The following is a 17370-nucleotide window of genomic DNA, read 5'->3' as shown; positions in this document are numbered from 1 at the left end:
AGTGATAGACTTCTACTAGTTTGGACAAGTAGATGACTCCTAGGATAACCCGATCGTTATCTGATGGTTATCCGTATGATAGCGATAAGTGACAGTCGCCGAATTCTGCTATCCGTCATTAGGTTGATTAACCTATTCTGAACGTATCGGATTAGGGCGTGCTTGTGGCTGAGTTAGTTTTCTTCCTCAACAAGCTATCTCCTGGACCCAGCTCGCTAGGAAGAGAGTCGATTCCTTTCGTCCCGACCGGAGTCAAGGGTCGAACCAAGAATGAACCAAGTTTGATCATATTTTCTCCATATCAATATGATATAATAAAATGCAAGGAGAACAAGAAAGAAACTTTTTTGGTAAATGACAGGAAAGGATTTGGAAGATAATTAGATTCTGATAGAAAAAATGGATAGTGAAATCATGGAGGGAGGGACAAAATTTAGGAGAAGATTTTTCTTTTGTTTCTTTTAGGAATAATTCCATATTAGTAATCAAAGAATATTCAATGAAAAAAATAGAGATAAAAAATGATAGACAATAAAGAAGTAAAAACATTTTAGAGATAAAATATGATATAATAACCAATGTAGGGTTGGTAGAGTGTTAGGGTGTCGATTCGATACGGTAATGGTAATTCAGTACGGTATGGTACGGTATTGAATTTGAAAACCTCAAACCATAACCATACCGCACCATATTTATACGGTACGGTATGAAAACGGTATTTTAAAAAACGGTACGGTATGAAAACGGTATAAAATCGGTATGGAAAAACGGCACGGTTCGGTATACGGTGCGGTTTTGTTACGGTATTGTATGGGAACAATTTTTCTTTTTATGATTGTTCAAGTATGGAACACGCAAAAAAACACAATGTGAATTATAATAAGCATAAATCAACAAGTGTCTTATACAACCACAGCCAGTGGCCCAATGCAAGCAATTCATAACATCCTTCCCCACTGTTCAGATACAACATATTAAACCAAGACCATAAATAAGTGAAGTAGTACTTGGGAACTTGATCACAGTTGGGCAACCAACCAGCATGGCTATTCCCTTTCTTACCCACATGGCAGCTATTAGTTTTTGTGTAAGCTTGACCACTAGCACCTCCACCCACAGACAGCTGGTTGGGTTTTACAGCTCCATATGAGATATACCTCTGCGATTCTTGGAGAAGAAGCCTTGCAGCTGTCTTTGACTCCATCAGAAACTCTTCTTCTTCTTCGTGGCATTCTGCAATTGAACCGTTGCATCGTGGGTAGGCATCAATGGTACTGAGTGTAGCAGAGAAGACCACTGCTGGTAGAACAATGAGGAGAAGAAGGAAGAAGAGATGGTAATATCTAACCCAGCTGGTTTCCATTATAGTTTGTCTTGTTTCTCTGTTGCCCTCTTCTTCTTGTTCAGTGTTCTCTATCTTTGTGACTCTTGTCCTCTGATTCTTCGAAGTGAAGCGTGACTCTCTGAGATAAGTTTAGGGTTTAAACTGGGTTAATATCTTTACAGTAAACGGTATAAAATACGGTACGGTAAATGGTAATCGGTAAAACGGTACGGTAAACGGTATTTACCGACGGTATGACCCTGTTTACCATAACCGTACCGTACCGAATTTGGAACCGGCTCGGTACGGTACAGTTTAAACGGTTCGGTACGGTACGATTTAACGGTTTTTTAACCAAATTGACACCCTCAGTAGAGTGTAGAGATCCAAGCTTCTCAGTGGAGAGGTCATGGGTTCGACCCTTGCGAACAGCGTCTCCCTCCCTGAGGATGTAATCAAGGTGTGCGCAAGCTGGCTCGGATTAACCTCAGCTTAACAAAAAATAAAAAAATAATATCATAGTCAATTGAAAGATTTGTTTTCTTTGGTCGAAAATAAAAATATTTGGTACTAAAACAGAATACATGTTTTCATCCCGAAGGGCCTATGGCTTTATGGAGCCACCATGATGACTGGTATCCACTTGGTAAAAAAGAAAAATAGTACAATATATGGTATGATATAATATAATGCAAGGTAATATATATATATATATATATATATATATGACTCAATAAGAGTTGAGATCTGGGTTGAAAGAGATGTAAATGTATCCCTTGGCCCAAAAGGAAAGGCGAAACCCCCCCTTTTTTGCCTTCTTTAAACTCACCCCTGAGGGAGCTTTTTGTTTTATGTTTTGTGGGGTTAAGTAGGGTGGGGGGGGGGGCCGTTTTTTTTTTTTTTTTTTTTTTTTTTTATTTATTAAAAAAAAAAAAAAAGAGGGGGGAGTATAGGTCATATTTGCATATAGCTTTGCATAGTTCGACCCAAATGAACTTAAAACTTTCGGAATACCCCCTATTAATGGTATCGGTAGCGAGTTACTTTCTCCGTGATCGTGTAAGTAGTAGTTTTGCATTGCATAATTATGACATGAAACAAGCCCTTAGTTTCTTTAATGTATTACATTTATCAGATGTTTTTCATGCTGATAGATAGATTAGCCATTTATGGTGAATTTGGCTTACAGACAACTTTTATGAAAGATTATTATAAGTCTTTTGTTAGATTTATAGTTTACAACAAAGAATCGGATTTACATCAGCTTCCCGATGAAGTAAAAGATATCATTTTTGAGAAATGTTTAGATAATTATCAAAATATTCATTTTGATTTAGATCCTTATGTAAAAAGATATGTATCTGCAGGATGGAAGTATAACTTACCAACTCCTGAAAGATGTCTAGGACAATTATTTGGAAGAAATGATTGATTATATTTCTTTCATAATTATTGTTATGATTAAGCAATTTCTTTTCTTAAAAATAGTTGAAGAAATTGTTAATGAGATATGCTTCCAACAGATATAGTAGATCATGAAGATTTCAGCTTTTCTGAAGAAGATTCAGATTATTATCCCTTGGAATATGGAGAAGATAATGAAATTACAGATACCAAAAATTGGTACAATGATGACTGATTTAAAAATATTAGATTATCTTGGTCTCAAGTTTTGGATAAGATAGGACAGATTACCACTACTATAGATAGATATAAGATCAAATGTTATTTTCGCACTATTCACTTCGCATAGGCTGCATGTGGAAGATTTAGATGATACCCATGAAATAATTAATTCTCTCATGGATTTAGTTATAAGCATGAGTATAAGTCTAGAAGATAATTGGAGTAAAATCCAAAACACTATAGATAGGATAGCCGATATCATAGGAGATAAAAATAAGATATTAAAACAGATAAATCAGACTCTTGATTTAGGAAAAGATAACACCCAGATTCTTAAAAATCTAGATTACATAAATCATAAGATTGAAGATTATAGAAAAATAATCCTCAACATTGATTTATCTAAGATTCCCTCCAAAGATGAAATACGAGAGTTAATCCACCAATTAAGGTTAAGAGAACCTAAAGATATAGAAAGACAGACTCTAGCAAATCTAGAAAATTTAGAAGTTGAAGCCCAAAAGATGAGCCTCCAAAGGCAACAAGATTCAGAAGAGTTTAGAAAGAGAATGTCCTTAATAGATACAAAGATAGATAACCTTGAAAGTTTAACCAAAAAATTATTTGGAATATGAGTTTATCTTGCAAAGATAGACTATATGAGAACCAAAGAAAGATTGAAAGAATTATATTGGGGAGACCTACCAGAAGAAAATGTAGGAATAACCAAATACAAAGCTCCAGGAGTTCAGAGCAGCTTATCATAGTTCAGAATAATATTGAACTAGAGATGCTCAAGACTATCATGGAAAAGCTTGATAGGATAGAATCCAAGATTAGCCAACCAAGTAATGCTTCAAGTGCTGAAATTGACAACTTGAATTCGCCCTTGGATAGGTTAAAGGTTACTGAGAATATCATAAAACCTAAAGGAGATTTTATTAAGTATTCTCAAGATAAGACCTTTAGATTTGGTCCATATTTTTCAAAATGAGTATTAGACCATTTATGGGAAGATCCAATTCTGTAAAAAGATCAGGATATGAGTCAAGTGGCTCAAACAGCTTCGAGACTACCATAGGAAGAATATTTAGAAGATTTAGATCTTCTAGCACCCAAAGTCTTGCACTAGAAGAGGTCATAGATATTGACCAGAATATAGAAAGTTTTAGAAACAATAGATTGAGTTTATTAAAACTAAGAGTTGTATGCTCGGAATGGTTTTCTTAAAGATTCTGGCTTAGTAAGAGCTTACCAAGAACAACCCATGAATGTCACTGGTAGCCAAACTGGAGTAATCCAGGTTCTATCCGATGAAACATTGGGGAAGTTAAGATTGAACAAGAAGATGAACTTGTTACATCTTGGTGTCATAGTAATTGGCATCAAAGGACTAACAAGAAAGAATTTAGGTACCAAAGTGTTGGTAGCCCTGACAGATGACGGATGGCAAAATCCCCAGTTAATCAATTATAGCCGTTTATGAAGTAGATATGAATAACAATATAGGATTGTTCTATATTGCTCCAGATTTTATGAAAGATATAAAAGATGCTCGACGGATAAGATTAAAGATTATGACAAAAGGCTATGAGAGTTACGTTGGACATAACCTTTTGGCATGCGAGGATTTATGGGGAAAACCTCCAATAATTCTACAATCAAGTTTAATGTGCGGATAGATGATGTTATCCAAGGAATAGCATCAAAACATATAGCTTTACAAAAACCAGCCATGATTGACCCGATAAGATTGGCAGGATTAGAATGGGATGTCACACAACTCATCCACCAAAAAGATAATAAGGTAATTACTCCAACAGAGAATACCTTATACCAAGATTCGCAAGGTAATACTTTGCTTAGATTCCATAATTATTTAGAAACTCAACAAAGAGTATCCACGAGATAGGAGAGATGAAGATAGTAGTAGCATAAGATCAGAATTTGAGTAGACTTTGATGGACAAGAGAAACCAAAAAACTCGTGAAATTAGAGAAAGAGCTATAAAAAGAAGAGATGAAAGAATGAGGTTGATGGCAGAAGATGTTCTCTAAGACGAGGAATTATATTTGAAGATAATACCCATACGAAGCCGCTGAGATTGAATCCAAATTTTTGGCAAAAAATAGATGATGAGCCTACCGAAAAAGATGAGATAAGGTCAATCCCCGAATCGACCAATGACAAGATAAGAATTAGAATGGATAAGCGGGATGAATACTTGAATCGGATTCCTTCTGATTTGGAAGATGTTGGTGAAGAATTAGACAAAGAAAATTTTGTAGGAATGAACATGCAAGGAGCTCCATATGACCCTAGTAAGCCATATGGACCAGGTAATTCAGATATGAGGTTTGGAGACAGACCTAGATTAAAGATAGAAAAATTAGATTATGATGTTGAACAAATTGGACCAGGAGATATAATCAGGCCTCGAGGAAGAGAAATGCCTCGTAGAGCCTCCAGCTAGATTAGGATTAGATACTATCACAGAACAGGAAGATTATCCAACCTAGGACACCATGATCCTCAAAGGTGGGACAAGTGTCATAGATGTCCCTGGGAAACTGAATGTCGTTAACAAATTCTTTAAAGAAACTCGTAATTGGACGGCAGAAGAGATGTACAGATATTTGGAAACCTTTTTAGGGGAATCCATGAAAGCTAATTGGGAAAGGTATAAAAAGCAATCACCCACAATCATATACCTGGACTTGTAAGTCTAGGAGTAAATCCCTATAATTTTACAAGTTTTATTCATATGTTATGTACTGGACAAGATCCCAATAGTGCACAAACAAAGGTTCAAGCTATGGCTTTAACTAATCTTGAACAGTTAAGCCTTCAGAGTTACAGATACATAAAACCATTCCTTAAGTTGTATTACTATTATACCAGTATAAGTGGTAATATTTTTACTAAGGAGATAATGGACAAGTTATTTAAAAAGTTACCAGGACCCCTTGGAACAAAGATTAAAGATAGCTGGACTCCCAGTAGAAGGTGACCTCGCAAAAGATAATGTGTGTATACGAATCACACATATAATTACAAAATTAGTTGAAGAATGTACTTTTATATAGATACAAAGACAGCCTTCAAAGTACAGATTTTGGATTTTGTAAAGATATTTTCACCACACAAGCATTTGGTGAAAGAAATCAAGATCACAAACCAAGGAGAAAACCTAGATACATCCAAGCACCTAGGAAACCTCAGATAGGTTATTATGAAAGACCTAGAAAAAGATCCTACCAGGAAAGGAGAAATTGGTATTTAAGAAGATCCACTAGGAGGAAGCCCTTCTTAGATCCTCAGAAACATGCTAGGAGATATAACCCAAATAGGAATTATAAGACTAGATTAGCATGTTATAATTGTGGAGATACCACCCATCCGGTAAAAGAATGTCCCAAATTAGTCAATACAAGATAGCAAAAGAGCAATGGTGGTACAAAATACCAATGAATGCTTGATTGCAAGATCAAGAGATGTCGATCAAGAATCAAGATATAGTGTTGTATCAGGAGAAATACCAGATACCCAAGAAGAAGATACTGAACCATACCCGGATTTGATTAACCAGCTTGGTTAACCCTACAGATTTGTATATTAGAATGGTTAAAACCAAAGTGAGAAAGATAAGCATCTTTGGAAACACAAAGGTGGAAGATACCATATTGCTTGTTCAGTCGTAGAAAATACCCCTGGATTAGACCTAAGATACCAATGCAGAAATTGCCTTGACGAAAGATGTGTTTTTTGCCTAGATAATTCAAGGAATACTTGTTAAAGAAAGGGAAAGTAAAATTACTATCCCGGAATTACAAGAAAAAAGAGATTCCACCAAGTTAGAACTTTTACAAGATGAGTTAGCAATTATCAATGCTAAAATAGATGAAGATCCAGACTCGATATCGATGGTTTTCTCCGAGGTAGCTTTGCACCCTCGAAAATCTACAAAATATACGCTTTAGGGTACGACATATTTATCCCATATGATTGTATCCTAGAGCCTCAAAAGCTAACTATCATTGATACGCTCGTTACTTATACAATCAGCAATAAGTTCGGAATGATAGTCAAAGATAGATCTTATTATGCATCACAAGGTTTGCAAATCCTTGGAGGTGTGTTAGATGCAGATTATACAGATTCCATAAAGATTTGTATGATGAACCACAATGACAAAGAGATAGTTATCTCCGAAGGAGAAAAGATTGCCCAGATCATAATTATACCAAATTATGGTATTGGTCCCGAAATTAAGAGGAGAGGAGGTTTTGGTTCTACCAATCAACCAAGCACCTCACCTCGATTTCAAGAAGTACAGATACCCCTTTGCCAAACAAAAGATGATTTGAAATCTATTGAGGTAGAATGTCAAGTCAAAGTTGGTACTAAGATAGTTTCTTTAACCGGAATAATAGATACGGGTTGTACAATTAGGACATTGAACCCTAAATGGTCCAATGATCCTAAGTTTTTAGTAGATATACCACCCACTATCAGAGAGGAATAGATGGTATACCCCATACAATAGATAAGATGTTGAAAAATCCATTAATTAGTTTCAAAACTAATTGTGGCCAAAGTCAGTGGTTCCAGATGGGTAAAGTTTGTCCAAGACCAACTCCGTGGGATAACCTCCTAATAGGACTAAACTTTACTTTAAGCTTTAATGGTGCCTTACAAATTAACAAGCACTATGTTCAGATTAATAGACAGAGTATTATGATTCCCACTCTTCCCTACTCCAGCCCTCGAGTAGCGAGCGAAACGTGGTGGATAAGATAAGAAAAATTCCCGATTGCAAATGCAAAATACCAGGTTCTTGTAAGATTGCCTTAGATATTGAAGAAGATGAAAATTTTGAGTTCAGAATAGAACAAGAATTATTAGAAGAAGAATATGAGTTTAATTCTTGTTATGAGATTGAAACAGATTATTTAGATTTTAGAAGATTTGAATCTAATTTTCATGAACTGACAACTCAAAAGGTTCTAGAAAAACTAGAAACATCAAAGATTATACAGATAAAAATCCCTTAGAATTCTGGCATATAGATAAGCCAATGATTGAGCTAAAGATAAAAAATCAGGATATGAGGATTATTACAGAAACCCTAAGTATAATCCCAAAGATGATGAAGAGTTCGATATGCACCTTAAAGAGCTCAAAGAACTTAGATTAGTACAAGATTCAAATAGCCCCCATAGGTCACCGCTTTCATTGTAATGAAAGAATCGTAAAAGAAAAGAGGTAAAAGTAGAATGGTGATAAACTACAAAAGATTGAATGACAATACCGAAGATGATGCATACAACATCCCCAAGAGAGATTTCCTTGTCTCACTAATAGACAAAGCAAAGATATTCAAAGCAAGTTTGATCTTAAATCGGTTTCCACCAGATAAAGGTCCACAAAGATTCAATTCCATGGACTCGCTTTTACAACAAGCAGAGGACATTACGAATGGAACATAATGCCTTTTGGACTAAAGAATGCCCCTTCGTGTTCCAACGCAGAATGGATCGGATATTCTTAGATTACAGAGAATTTATTGCAGCCTATATAGATGATATTTTAGTATTCAGTAGAAATGAAAAGGAACATGTTGAGCATTTGCTCACCGCCTTTAGACTATTTGCTAAACATGGTGTAGTCATTTCTAAGAAAAAATTAGAGATAGCCAAAGAACAGATTAACTTTCTCCGGGCTTAGTCTTAGGAAAGGACCCGATATCTTTACAAGATCATATTTCGAGAAAAATCTTGGAATTCCTGATGTCCTTGAAGGAACAACCCGATTAAATCTTTTGTTAACTTAGTCAACCAAGCCAGAAATTTTATAAAAGATTTGGGAAAAATCTTAGGCCCCCTATATGCTAAGACTTCCACAAAAGCCGAGAAAAGATTTAACCAACAAGACATTAAGTTGGTCCAAAGAATAAAACAAATTGATTTCAAAAGTTAAACCCATGAGATATCCCAAAGATAATTACTACCATATTGTTGAAACAGATGGTTCACAAGAAGGATGGGGAGCAATACTCAAAATTAGACCAAATGAGTATTCACCTAAATCCAAAGAAGAAATCGCAGATATGCCTCTGGTTTGCACCGTAACAAAAATTTGGCATCAATAGATTTTGAAGTTGAGTCTGTTATTAAAGGATTAGAAGCCTTTGAACTTTTTCTTCAAAATAAAAAGATTCTTGTTAGAACCGATCGCCAAGCCATAGTCGATTTTATAAAAATTTAAATGAGAAAAAGATCTCACAAAGAAGATGGTTGATTTTTAGAGATACCATTATTAACAAAGGTTTTGATATAACCTTTGAACATATTAATGGAAAAGATAATTTTTTTGCAGATGGATTATCCAGATCCTTATTTGGAAAATAATTTGCAGAACTAGATTTGGTCAAGCTTCCCAAACTCAAAGATATGGCTGATTCTCAGCCCAAAGATTCTCAAGATACGATCGGTTCCCGCCAAAAGATACTTCTATTGAAGAGATTATAGCTTCGTGGTTAATACCCTGAGCAAGCAAAGATAAAGTTCCTCGGATGGGAAGTGCTATCTTGAAAAGGAAGCATGTACCAAAGAAGATTATGTATGGGCAGAGATATCTCTACACCATAGATGAAAGATTTCAATTCAAGGTTTTACTTGAAGTTGAAGAAGAAGATAGAACAATTTTAGATAATCTTTGGATTTCTCACCATCGGAGTGTCCAAGAACCAAGCAGATAAAAGCAAACGTGACTACCCCAGCTCAGCCATGAATTGCTTAAATTATCGATGAACATGGCTTATTCCAAGTCAAAGTCCAGCTTATAGATACTACGTTGTGTTTAAAGGAAAGCCGCCGGAATTTATACACAATGGTCGATGTCTCTGCTTGCATCGAAATTTTGACAAGCCTCTTTACAAAGGCTATGTTGATTTATCCGAAGCATTGAAGGATGCCAGGAAAACTCTTGGTATTAACTTCTACAAAGACCCGAAGATTGAAAAAGTTGATCAAAAAGATTTCAAAGGAGCACTTATGGCGTGCGATGAGTGTTCTATCACAAAGATGGAGATAAAAGATCTCACCGAGCAATGTGAAATAAACAGGGTGTCCATGACTGCGCCTTGTTGAAGAAGTAAACAGCCTTAAGGCTTGCGAACCGTAAGCTTGAAAGCGAGAAAGTAGAGTTGACAAGACATCTACTTCGTGCCAAAGATCTCTTAGGCATGAATGAGTCGTAGATTATGACATCATTTGTCTAGAAAGCATAAGAAAAGATCAAATGAAGATTCCAAAGATAAACCCTCTACGAGATAAACAAATTGTAGAAGCTTTAGAATCTCCTATCCAAAGAATATGTAAAATCAATTGATGAAATGCCGGTACAGTCAAGAAGCTACTATCGCGGAAGATGGTGGACCCAGCTCATCCAGCTTCTACAGATCAGATGGCTCGTAGAAGGCCCTCCAGAAGAGATGAGTATAATAGAAGATCCAGAAGAATAGTCATTGCCCAACTTGGAGACATTTCTATTCCAAGATGGGTAAACAGATATGGCCGGATACTTGGACGAAGATTCAAGAAAAATAAGAAAGCTACTTGTTTTCTTAAAAGATATGAAAAGAAGCATGATGAAAAGGTGACCAAGAAAGCCAATAGAAGGAGCAGATCCCAAATCATGGAAATAATGGATGATCAGCCCTTGAGATACAACGAGACTATTGCAGTAAATCATTAGCCTCGCACCTGAAGATTTTGAAGTGGGAACAAGAATTGCCTAAAAGATTCCACTCACAACAAAGATGCTGCTGACGTCATGCTGATGTCATGTAACCACTAAAGATTCCACTCACAACAAAGATGCCGCTGACGTCATGCTGATGTCGTGTAACCACTAAATAAGAGTCCTTTTATCTTTTATTAAACTACCTTTTATAGTTTTTGGATTCCACTTTATCTTTTATTAAATTATGTTGTATAAACTTTGAAGTCCATAGTCTATAAATAGGACTTCTTGTTTTAAATAGAAAAAAGAGAAAGAAGGAAGAGAGCTTGAGAGAGGAGTGAAGCTCGTAATAGTAATCGTTGTAAGGTTTGTAATAGATGTTTATGAAGTACCACTTTCAAATATTGCACTTGTCTTGAGAAGATCAAAGCGAAGAAAGACTGCGTCTTCTTCCGTAAGTTTTTTTTTAATTTCTTTAAGATATGGGCTTGTAGTAGTGTAGTAATTATGTATTTCATGTCATTTGCATGCATACTCGAGGTGGATAACCGTGGAACATGCCTACGTAGTGCCTCCGTTCTTGGTGACGACCACCACCGCATACATGTAGGATCATCTCGCATCAATAATCCCGGATGAGTAGTTTCAAGTGGATAACCGAAACTAGATGTATGATCGATGAGTACAAAGTTGAAAGAGACCCAACTCCAGTACTGCCTAGAATTGGTGAAAACTCGTTACGAAACCGATGTTAAAAATAATCCTAAGAATTATTCGGAAGTTCAGATGATGTTTATAACCCCGTGAAATAGCTCGGTGAGGTGCCCAACGGTCCGAAAGTCTGTCTAAGTCTTAAAGAATGAGTAAAGTTAAAGGACCCTATCTGATAAAGTCAAGAGGTAAAGGCTATAACAGTCAAGGACTGGGTAAAGGCCTCAGCAGAGCCGTGAAGGGCATTGAGTGTAAGTCCCGTTGTGCCGGCAAGGTTGCAGAGGTGCCAGATGAGTTTGTTTATGGAAGCCTCTCTTGACCTAAGGAGACAAGTACCATTAATTTGGTTGGGTTACTCCTTGAAAAAAAAAAAAAAAAAAAAATTTCACACTTGACTTTGCATATCATTTAGACTTTGCATCAACTCATATAGAACTCAATAAGAGTTGAGATCTGGTTGAAAGCAAGCATTAAATGTATCCCTTGGCCCAAAAGGAAATGCAGAAAGCATCCCTGCTTTGCAGTGCCACTTCCAGAGCGAGCTTGGCTATAAGTCTCGGTGGGTACGATGTAAGTATGCAGGAGCCCTGTAGGCCTTGTGTTTTGCGTCTGTTTGTCTCAAATATACTGGTCAAAATACTCTGAGAGTATAGGTCATATTTGTATATAGTTTTGCTTTGTTCAACCCAAAAAAATAAAAACTTTACATTAATAAAAAAAAAAAAAAAAAAAAAAAAAAAATAATTTTATATAATTTTATTTAATTTTATTTTTTAAAAAAAAAAAAAATAATATAATATAAAAGGGAGTTCCGGAGATCCTGGCTCGAATAAGCGATTGGTCGATAATGAAAAAGGGTGGGGATGACCACCAGACTCGTGACAAAGAGAGTTTCTTTGCACCTAAAGCAAGGAAATCAGCTAGGTAATTTTGCTATCTATTAATATATACAACTTTAAACAGATCAAAAGAGGTACTAAGGACTGAAATTTCATGAAAAAGACCTTTGCATAACCAATCAAAACTCGGAATTTCCTTTAGCAAATGTAGAAACCATCGGCTTGAAATCAGTGTGAATACGAACTCGTCAAATTCCAAGGTTCACAGCAAGCAGAATTTCATCCCTAATAGCTTCTAATTCAAGCAGGGCAGCAAAAGCACTGTAGCAGGCAATAGATTTTGCCACTAGAAATGACCCAGATGGAGTCCAAATAATGCAGCCTCGACCTCCTTGAGAAGCGTGGGCATCCCAAGCAGCATCGGTGAAAATGAGGTGAGAGTGAACATCCTCCATAGTTGTAAAAGAAACCTGGCTAGAGGGGGAGGGTGAAGAAGAAAGCACCAGAGCATTCTGCAATTCTGCAATTAAACTTGAAAATTGGATTAGAGTTTTATTAAAATAGGGGCTTTCCCCTTGAAATATGAACCTGTTCCTGCTTTTCCAGATGAACCAACATAAGGAAGACCATAATGTGTCCACCCATTTCATATTAGAAGAACTTCGAAATCGGGTATGAATAAAAGTCATCCATTCTTGAATTGAATTACCAGAAAATTCCAACACATCTATTCTCAAAGGCGAGAATTTCCAACATGCTAATGCATGATCGTAGAAAAAATAATGCATGGGCAATTGTTGCAAAATCAGAACAACAAATATAACAATAAGGTGAATGAGAACTCTTTCTATGGAACAAAGGTTGATTAAGAGCAACAACACCATGACCCAATTTCCAAAGAAAATTTCTTATTTTTGGGAGAGTATGAATAGTCCAAATCTCCTTCCAAAAAGTAGATGTTGAAGCTGGAGAAGCGGACAAAAGTGTGAGCTGCCTAGCCAAATGGTAAGCAGATCTAACAGAAAAAAACCCAGAATTTTCTAAACTCCAAATCCAAGAATCAAGAACCAAGGGTGAAAGAATGGGTAGGGAGAGAATTGCAATTTTTTCCCGGGGGAGACAAGGGAAGTAATAAGTCTTTCATTCTAGCATAGACTTTCCCAATTAATTAAGTCATGAACATAATCGATTCCCTAAACCAAGGGGGGGGGATGTTATTCTTTTGATGGGTAAAGAAGGGAGCCAGGGATCATGGTAAATATGTGTGTTCAAACCGTTTCCCACTCTTTTCAACAACCCCTTTTTTAGAAGATCTCTACCATTAAGAATATTGTGCCACCCCCAGGATTCACCCCTTTTATGATGGGCTTCAAGGATAGAGCAGTTCTTGAAATACTTATCCTTAACAACCCGAGCCCATAGAGAGTTTGGGTAATGAAGAAGACGCCAACTTTGTTTTGCAAGAAGGGCAGAATTGAAACAATGAAAGTCCCTGAACCCCATACCTCCAAGCATTTTAGGTTGACACATTTTATCCCAAGCAACCCAATGCAGCCCCCTACCAATCTCAGATTTCCACCAAAAATTCCTAACCTGTTGGTTCAATTTCTCACAGAAGTGTTTTGGGAGTAAAAAGCTAGACATCACATATTGAGGAATTGCATTTGCCACTACCTTAATGAGAGTTTCTTTTCCAGCAACAGAAAGGTGTTGTTCTCTCCAGCCCGACAATTTGGAGGCAAATCGATCAAGGATGTATGAAAAGGTGTCAGATTTAGATCTGCCTAATAAAGATGGTATTCCTAAGTAAATACCAAGGGATGGGGAAGCTGTGATGTGTAGGAAAGAAGAGATTGAGGTCCTGGTATGAGGTGGGGTTCCCTTACTGAACATAATTGCAGATTTTGCACAATTAATGTGTTGACCGGAAACAAGACCATAATCCGATAAGATTTGGTCCAAAATGGATGCATTTTCTATCTCGGCTTTAGTAAAGAAAATACAGTCATCTGCAAAGAAAATATGGTTTAGTTCTGGTCCATTTCTTGACAATTTAATCCCTGGAAACCTAGGAATGCTGGAGGTGGAAGATAATTTCTGAGCTAATGTTTCATGACACAAGATAAAAATGTAAAGACTCAGGGGGCAGCCCTGACAAATTCCCCTCTTTGGAATGACCTTCTCGCTTAAGACCCCATTGATTTTTATGTGGTATTCAACTGTGGTTATGCATTGCATGACCCAACCAACCCATTTTCCCCCAAAACCCAAGTGGAGAAGAACATTTTCTATGAATGACCATTCTAATTTATCATATGCCTTGCATAGATCTACCTTAATAGCCATGGACCCCTGTTTAGCTTTAGATTTTCTCAGGTGGTGTAAACATTCATGAGTTAAATAGATGTTATCAGAAATGGTTCTTCCAGGAACAAAAGCATTTTGAATCTCACTCACAAGGGAAGGAAGAAGTGCTTTTAATCTGTTGACAAGGCATTTGGCAATCACCTTGTAAGGTGTTGTGCATAGGCTGATTGGTCTATAGTGGGTCATTTTCGAAGGATTTTTTTTTTGGGATTAAGGAAATGACCGTTCTGTTTATGCTGCAAAGCATAAACCCCCTTTGAAAGAAGTGTTGCACACCTTGGGTGAAATCATCACCCAAAAGATCCCAATTTCTGTGAAAAAATCTACTAGGTAATCCATCAATTCCAGGAAATTTATTCCCCTTAATCTGGAGCAGGGCTCCATGAATTTCCTCATCCGAGAAGGGTTTATAGAGGTCCAGATTTTGTGCATCATTTATACAGGGGAGGGTGCTATTCAAAAACAAACTAGGAGAATGGGGTTGGGATGATTCAAAAAGGTTAGTGAAATAGTTTCTTACCTCGTAGTGAATGTCCGGTTCATCCGAAATCCATTGTCCCGAAGAAGACCCGAGTCCCGTTAATTGAGTTGCGGTGTCTATGTTTAGCAAGTGGCACAATGGAAGTAGGACGTGTTTTTATCCCCTGCCTCAAGCCATGTCACTCGAGATCGCTGGTGCCAGTACTTTTCTTCTTGAATGAGTAGAGATTCAAGTTTTTTTGAAAGTTCCATCTCACGAGCCCTTTGAGAAATAGAATCAAGGCAAGCAGCAATTGATTCTAATTCTATTCTAACCTTTGAAATTTCCTTTTCGCAGAACGAAATATGTTTTTACTCCGAAGCGAAGATGTTTACCAACTTGAGAAATTTTCTGTTGCAAGAGGAAGAGATTGGATCCCATTGTCTCTCGCTTGCTAACCCTGCCGAATCTAGTGTGTTAGATCTGAATGAGTTTCCCACTTTGTTTCATAATGAAAAAGATACGTTTTCCTCCCGTTAGCCTCTAAAGTCAGTTCCATTGGAGTGTGATCCGAACCAACCATAGGATACCTGTGTGCATGTAGTCCCTGATAGACTTGAAAGATGTCAGAATTGCAGAAAATTCGGTCCAGATTTTCTTTGATTAGCTCCTGCCCTCTTCATTTGTTTGACCATGAAAATTGGGGTCCTGAATATTGAATTTCCATTAGATTGCAATCATTTATTGTTTGTTGGAAGGCATCCAATTTCCACTGCGCTTTGGGTTTGCCACCAAAATTTTCCTCTCTTCTTAGTATTGCATTAAAATCTCCTAGAAGAACCCAAGGGGTGTTCACGAGATCCGCTCAACTAGATGAGTTCTTTCCATTCCATAGATCGTCCGGCAGCTTTTTGAGCCCCATAAAAAAAGAGATAAACGAAACCCTGCAGCAGACGAACAAGGTTTTATTAGTACATCCACTATATTTTGATTGGCTGAAAGTAATTGTAAAGATATATTAGAGTTCCAGAATAGACAAATCCCACCTGAGTTACCATTGGAATCCAAACAGAACATTTCTGGAAAACCAAATTTCATTTTGATTTTATTCATAAACGATGTCTTCTGCTTGGTCTCAAGAAGCAGAATGAGGTTTGGCCTTGCCGAGTTGCTGATTTTTCAGCAAATATTGCTAGGTCAAGGGTTGGCCCAGCCCCTGCCCATTCCAGAAAATAAGCCTCATGGCCCCCGTGGGGGCTGAGATTGGGCAGCCTGCCAGCCCCATTCAGAGGAAGGAGAAAGATTTGCAGAGTCAAGAGAAAGAGAAGAGTTCTGAATCGAAGAAACTGGATTTTGAGCTCTTTCGCATGCCAAATTTTTTAGAAGTCGAGAATGATTTGGCCTTTGGCTGAGAGAAGTTTCAGCAGGTGGCAAAGCTTTAACGCAGAGTTGATGTTCAAGGCGCAGTCTCTTGAATCGGTTAATGAGGTGTCCAGTAGATGGTTCTTTGAGTTGAGGGAGAAAGAAGGGATGGGTTCAGGCCCATTTTGAATCTCTTCAATACGCACAGAAGAAGTATTGTGGTTGGATGTGGCCTCAGAAGTGAAAATCATTATTGGGCTCTTGCAAGTTATTGCGGAATCAAAGGCCGGATCTGGGCCCTTAGAAATATTATGGGCCATGGTGAAAGCCCCAAATACATCATGGGCTTTGGGGGAATGGACCTCAGAAAGTGGGGGTGAAAATCGGTGGGTAATAGGAAGGTCTACATTTGGGTCAATCCAAGAAGATTCAAGTTCAGGATCCGAATTTCTGGAAGCCACTAGAAGCACTTCGACTAGGGCTGACGTGGCATTAGATTCCCTGAAAGGAGCCCCAGAGGGTTGCCCTAAGAAATCCTCCACGCCGGCGCCGCTGCCGGAGCCTGAAGGAATAAGCGGCAACGAGGGAGGCTTCAAGATCAAAACATCTGGAGTATTCTGCACCGGTGGGATATTAGTCGATACTACCGATAATAAATCTATGATTAATTGCAGGATCGGTTGAGGCACCGAGGTTGGAGGGCGATGAGTTGTTGGATGGCAGAGTAGTGCACCGACTTCAACCAGTAGAACTTTTGCAAGGAGTTTGAGCCAGGTTTCCATGGGGGGTAAAGGGAAAGGGCTTCCCATTCTGACCCAGTCACCAAACAGAGAGTCGCAAATCTGAGAACAATCAGAAGGAGATATTTGAGGAAGGTGGGGATAACCATTCCGATTGACATGGTTTTTTAAAGAACACTGAGGGGAGTCATGACC

The sequence above is a fragment of the Hakea prostrata genome, chromosome 3 (genome assembly GCF_041222555.1).
Source record: "Hakea prostrata isolate BN-2017 chromosome 3, UWA_Hpros_2, whole genome shotgun sequence".
Lineage (NCBI taxonomy): Eukaryota > Viridiplantae > Streptophyta > Magnoliopsida > Proteales > Proteaceae > Hakea > Hakea prostrata.
This window is presented reverse-complemented; position numbering follows the sequence as displayed.